We start from the raw sequence: 5,450 nt of genomic DNA on the forward strand, positions 1-5,450 counted from the left end.
TTCAGAATATAATGAGCAGGAGATCAAATAAGTTAATAAATTAATTATTATTTTCCTGTATTTGTAACCCGCCCTTCTACCCTCGAGGGGGGACTCAGGGCGGCCTCACAGCAAGCACCATTTGGTGCTGTCACAATTATAAACATTCAACAATAATATCTCATCCCTCTTAAAAATTATTTTCTTAATTTCTAAGAGTTGTTTATGTTAAAAAGTGAACTCTTGAATAGTTCTCTTGATGATAAATGCATTGTCTTTTTCTTCATACTGTACGCTTCCTTTTTTCTGAAAGACAACCTTCATCACTTTTTTGTTCACATCGTACTTCTTCTGTCTCTTTTGCCAGTTGTTCTTGACTGTTCAGTTTTTGTACTAGGTCTTCTAGGTTCTGCATTTCTTCCTGCAAATTTCTCTGAAGGTCATGATTGCTGTGTATGAAATCCCTTACTGCTTGTATTCTGCAGGAATCCTCTTTTGACATTGTTGCTTGCTCCTCCATGCAGAGCCTGATTTCACGAAGTCTCTCTTTGATCAGCTCTGCCTCTATTTCAGTCATCTGGCTTGGGCTCAGTTCGCCTTCCAGTCCATCAAGCTGATCTTCCCCTGGTACATGAACAGCCCAATCAGATTTCAGGAGCTTTTCTATACTTGTAGTAGCCATTTGGGCCTTGGGAACATGCTGAAACTCAGCTAGCAAATTTTGAACATGGTTTCCAAACTGCTTCAGCCAGGAAGAGGAGACTTTCATATCTGAAGAGTGCATTAGTTCATTGCGGCACTTAATCACCTCTCTGACCTTCTTTTGATCAATGTTGCTGAAGTAATCACAGAAGGTAAAAAGGTTTAAGAGTCCTGATGCGTCACACTTGTTAGGACCACAACTATCAGCTTTCTCAGGAGGCATGTAAGCCTTTGCAATTTCCCAAGAGTCAGAAGGCCAGAGCCAAGGTATGCAGTTTCCCCAGTTCACCTCCCCATTCCTGTGTATGTGATGCTTCAAAATCTCCTTTTTCCATTCTTTACACAGGGTACAGGGAGGCTGAAACTGCTTTCCTCTCGGGAGGCAGTGCCCGTGGCAGTGACTTCCAGGCCCACCAACGACTTTCTGGGGGCCCACCAACACACAGAGGAGCAAAGTGTTATGAGAAAATCTATCAGTGCTCATGGCTGCAGGGATGGCTTGAAAAAGAATGGCTGTAAAAATTGCCTAAGTTTTGGAAATGTGAGCTTTGCAAGGTAAATAGCCATTTGGTGGTCAAATTTATAATATACCATTTTGAAAAAAATGGAGTTATTAATAGCCTCTCTGTTCAGTTGTACTTCAATTTGAAAACTGTATTCAGAAAGATTCACATTTACATTGAAGAAAGAAAAAAATGTCAAGTGGAGTAGAATACAACTGAAGAAATTTCTGATACTTTTAAATTCAAACTTTGTAGTTTGATAGCCACTCTAACATGGTTGGGTCAAAAGCCTAACAGAGGAATCTTTTAAAGTTGTCTAGTAATATTTGTTAAAATTGCATGCAAAGATCTAATAAAAGGAAACTGATATTTGCCCACACCAGAGCTGCAGGAGTCCAGGTATTCACAGTTTCTTGAGCGATGTATTCTGAAGGGCCTCCAGTTTATCCACCTGAGAGTCATCCCATTCCCAGGCAACACCATCATACAGAATAAGGGCAATGGTTTTGCCTGGAGTATTTCCAGGGCTGAAACAACCAGATGACCCTGAAGTTTGTAAAAGCTAAGGATTGTCCCAGCATATCTTAAAGCTAGTGCTCTAGGAGCTTCTATATGGGTTTTACAGGAGAGGTTTTCTGCGAAGTGAATGCCCAGGTTCTTAAATTGTTCAAAATGGAGGTAATGGTGATTTGTAGATGTGGTGGTGGTTTTTTGTCATCTCTAACCCCTGATAGTTGGTTGCTGTGAGCAGCTGCAACTCCCAAGACCAATTTATGGGAAGGAAAAAAAAATCAAGAACAGCTCAATATCATCAACTTTTTCAAAGGAGCAAATCATTAGTGAATTACTTTCCTATTGTTTCGACATTGCTCTTTTATATTCAGTGGTACACACTTCATGTAATGTGTAGTCAACATTGTTTCAGATATAGCTATGTGATTGTACAAATCAAGATCAACTAGGTCAGGACAGAAATAATTGTGAGTTTTGCCATCAGCAGTGACTACAGAAGACTCATTTTATCAATTGGATTTACCCATTTGTTGACTTATAATTCAACAGTTTATTCAATTGTTCTGGTTCTGGTTGGGACTAACTAACAGGATTTAAGTCACAGACTTGAGAGGGACCTAAATGTCAATTGATCAAACCCCTTGCTCATTTTGTAAGGAAGTAATTTATTTGCTTGTGTTGCTTTTATTTCCTACCCATCCTTAGCATTGGGAGAGTTTGGCCTCACTTTCACTCAGCAGCTCTTATGGGCTGCAAAGGGGGAAGAGATGAGGGCTGTGTTGACCTGCCAAAAAGAGGACATGTTTTAGCATTGGTCCTGTTAGCTCTTTAGTTAGTTTCTTACTACTCCTCTGTAAATCAATGCAAGGTTGGAGGTTTTGGTAGGACTTTTTGATCTAGTTATCTGGACATTTTAAGGAAATGTGCCTAGACTTTTGAACTTTGTGGAGACTGGTTGTCATGGTTTCCATACACATCATACTGTAGTGGTAGTATAGAAAAGGGGAACTGGTAGCTTAAGTGAGTGTCTCCCAGGCAGCCTTGGATGAAAGGTGGCTTCTGCACTGCCAAGCATTCAAAAAGCACTGTACCTACATTGATCCATGGATAAGCTGACCCTATTTGTTTGACAAAAGATTCTAGATTTATACATGAGTATATACACTATATTTCATCTTTATTTCTATTTCTGATAGTGAAAACCAAATATCATTATTTCTTCCAGGTGACAACAAAATGGGGTTATACCCAGAATTGCAACTTTACAGTGCAATCCTATGCAGACATAAAGCTTTCTGTGTTCAGAAGCGTTCACTCCATGCCTTTCTTCCTTTATTTCTTCTTTCCAACTTTATTCATTCATTACCAGACACTGTTTGGTCTGAAACCTTTGTTTTTCAGTGAATTTCAAACTGCCCTCAGGTACACTGACTTTTAATAAATCTCAAAATGCTTTCATTTTTCACCAATTGATTCAGGAATTATACAACAAGGAAGAATAAATTGGGATTCAGTTTAAATCAAGTAGATGTCCAGGAAATTCATGACTGTTGAACAACCTGGAGTTGGCTGGCTTATCAAGGAAGCCCACCAAAGGTATGAAAGTTAGAAAGGATAACAGGCTGATTTAATGGAAGCAGCACTTTGGAAAATAAAGATGTTTGATGGATGAAACAGTTTGGCCCATTGGAAAATGAAGGCAAATGAGGGCCTGGATTAGATGGTTTGCTCATCTCCTCTTCCTTTCTTCCTTCCTTTATTTAAAGATTTATATTCTGCCTTTCTCACCCTGGAGGGGACTCAGGGCAGAGCACAACATTCAAATGGCAAACATTTAATGCTAGGACATAAATAAATTATATGCATACATAAACATTACAAACATTTGTCTCAACATTAAAATCCACTGCTTAAACTGTCTCAATCATCTGCATCAAATCTAGTTGGCATGATAAGGAATCAAATTGCTGTTTTATTGCACTACCCCCAAAGCTTGGTCCCACACCCAATTTTTACCATCCTTTTGAAGACAGGAGGGAGGGAGCCGATCTAAATCTCACCAGGAATGGAGTTCCATAGCCAAGGGGCAATCACTGAGAAGGCCCTCTCGCTCATCCCCACCAATCATGCCTGTGACAATGGTGGAACAGAGAGCAGGGCTTCCCTGTAGGATCTTAATCTCTGGGATGGTTCATAGGGGGAGATGTGTTTGGACAGGTAAATTGGGCCAGGGCTGTTTAGGGCTTTATAGGCCAAAGGGCAGTACTTTGAACTGTGCTTGGTAGCAAACTGGCAACCAATGGAGCTGACATAACATGGGAGTTGTATGCTCCCTGTATGCTGCCCCAGTTATTTACCTGGCTGTCTCTCATTGGACTATTTGAAGCTTCCAAACAGTCTTCAGATGTAGAGCACTTTGCAGTAGTCTAGCCAGATGTAACAAGAGCATGGATCACCATGGCCAAGTCGACTTCCTTTCAGGCTACAGGCTACACAAACCATTTTGCCATGACAATGACATTTATCAAAACCAAGAAACAATGACAAACGTGCTCCAGCAATTTCCATTCCTTAAAGTGATGACTTGATTGCTTGATTTGTTTGTGGAAGAAGGGAAGATTAATATGTGTAAATACTGCACTCCAAGATCACTCCTTATTCAGTAATTATTTTTCAAACCACAGCAGCTTGATAAAAGATTGGGTAATATTTACCAGAATAAAAATAGTAATTGAATGGGGAAGATTGATTTCTATGTCAATATAAACACTATGAGACTGGAAAGCAGCCAGGTTATTTATTGCATCCACCAGCTGGATGGGATTATGTCAGTATATTCAACAAATGGGAAATACTATTAAAAAAAAGTATGTTTAGGGGTGGGACAGAATGGTATGGCAATTAATTGACAATATATCATCATTTCAAAATTAATACTTTATATGATGGTGATAAACAATATTTAAAATTTAATGTTTTAAACAAAGAAAAGTTCTTGAAAGGAAATTGGAACTGGGGACAGATATTACTTACATTTTTCTAATTCAATAGCAGTTCCTTTTTTAATCAAGTGTGGGGTTTTTTTTTAAAATAGTTTTAACAGATGGTTAGGATTTTATATAAGCACCATGGCTTTCTGTTATGTGCTCTTTCCGAAAATAAAACTTGCTTAGATTAAATTGAACAAATGTTAAATAAAATAATTTGACCTCAACATTTGTTCTCGCTGCCAAACAAATAAAAGGGATGAAGAGCAATTCATCTAAACATCTTTCTAGCACGATTCTATTTAGAGGGCCAGCTTCAGAAGATGGTGCTTAGGGACCACTGCTCTGTTTTGACTACATTCTGCCTCCCCTACTCTATAACAGCATTACAAACCATTCCCGGGAAGTTGAGTGAAGGACAACAGAGTTATACTCAGTTTTATTAATGCTTGGACTGTAAATACCCTAACGGTAGCATATTTTAAGCAGGATCAGCCCTAGTTGGTACTTAGGTGTATTGGCAAAACCACCTCTGAGCATTCCTTGTCTAGAAAACCCTATAAAATTCATGGATTGCCATAAATTGACAGGCAACTTGAAGGAACATACATGCACACATATCATAATGTTTTGAGTCTGATTGAGCTGATTTGTTTTGTCTGTGATTGTATTGATTGCTCTTGTGTTTTTCTGTAACTGCCCTGAGGACATTTCTAAATTTATTATTTAAAAGTATAAAATGGAATAAAATAAGTCTGCAGGGCTT

At 38.8% G+C, this 5,450-nt stretch overlaps 1 pseudogene; it reads right to left on the reverse strand.

Annotated features, from left to right (window-relative positions):
* Window positions 1-262: 262 nt before the first annotated feature.
* LOC132766434 (uncharacterized protein CXorf38 pseudogene) lies at window positions 263-988 on the reverse strand (annotated as a pseudogene).
* Window positions 989-5,450: the final 4,462 nt, after the last annotated feature.

This window comes from Anolis sagrei, chromosome 2 (assembly GCF_037176765.1).
Source record: "Anolis sagrei isolate rAnoSag1 chromosome 2, rAnoSag1.mat, whole genome shotgun sequence".
NCBI classification, from domain to species: domain Eukaryota; kingdom Metazoa; phylum Chordata; class Lepidosauria; order Squamata; family Dactyloidae; genus Anolis; species Anolis sagrei.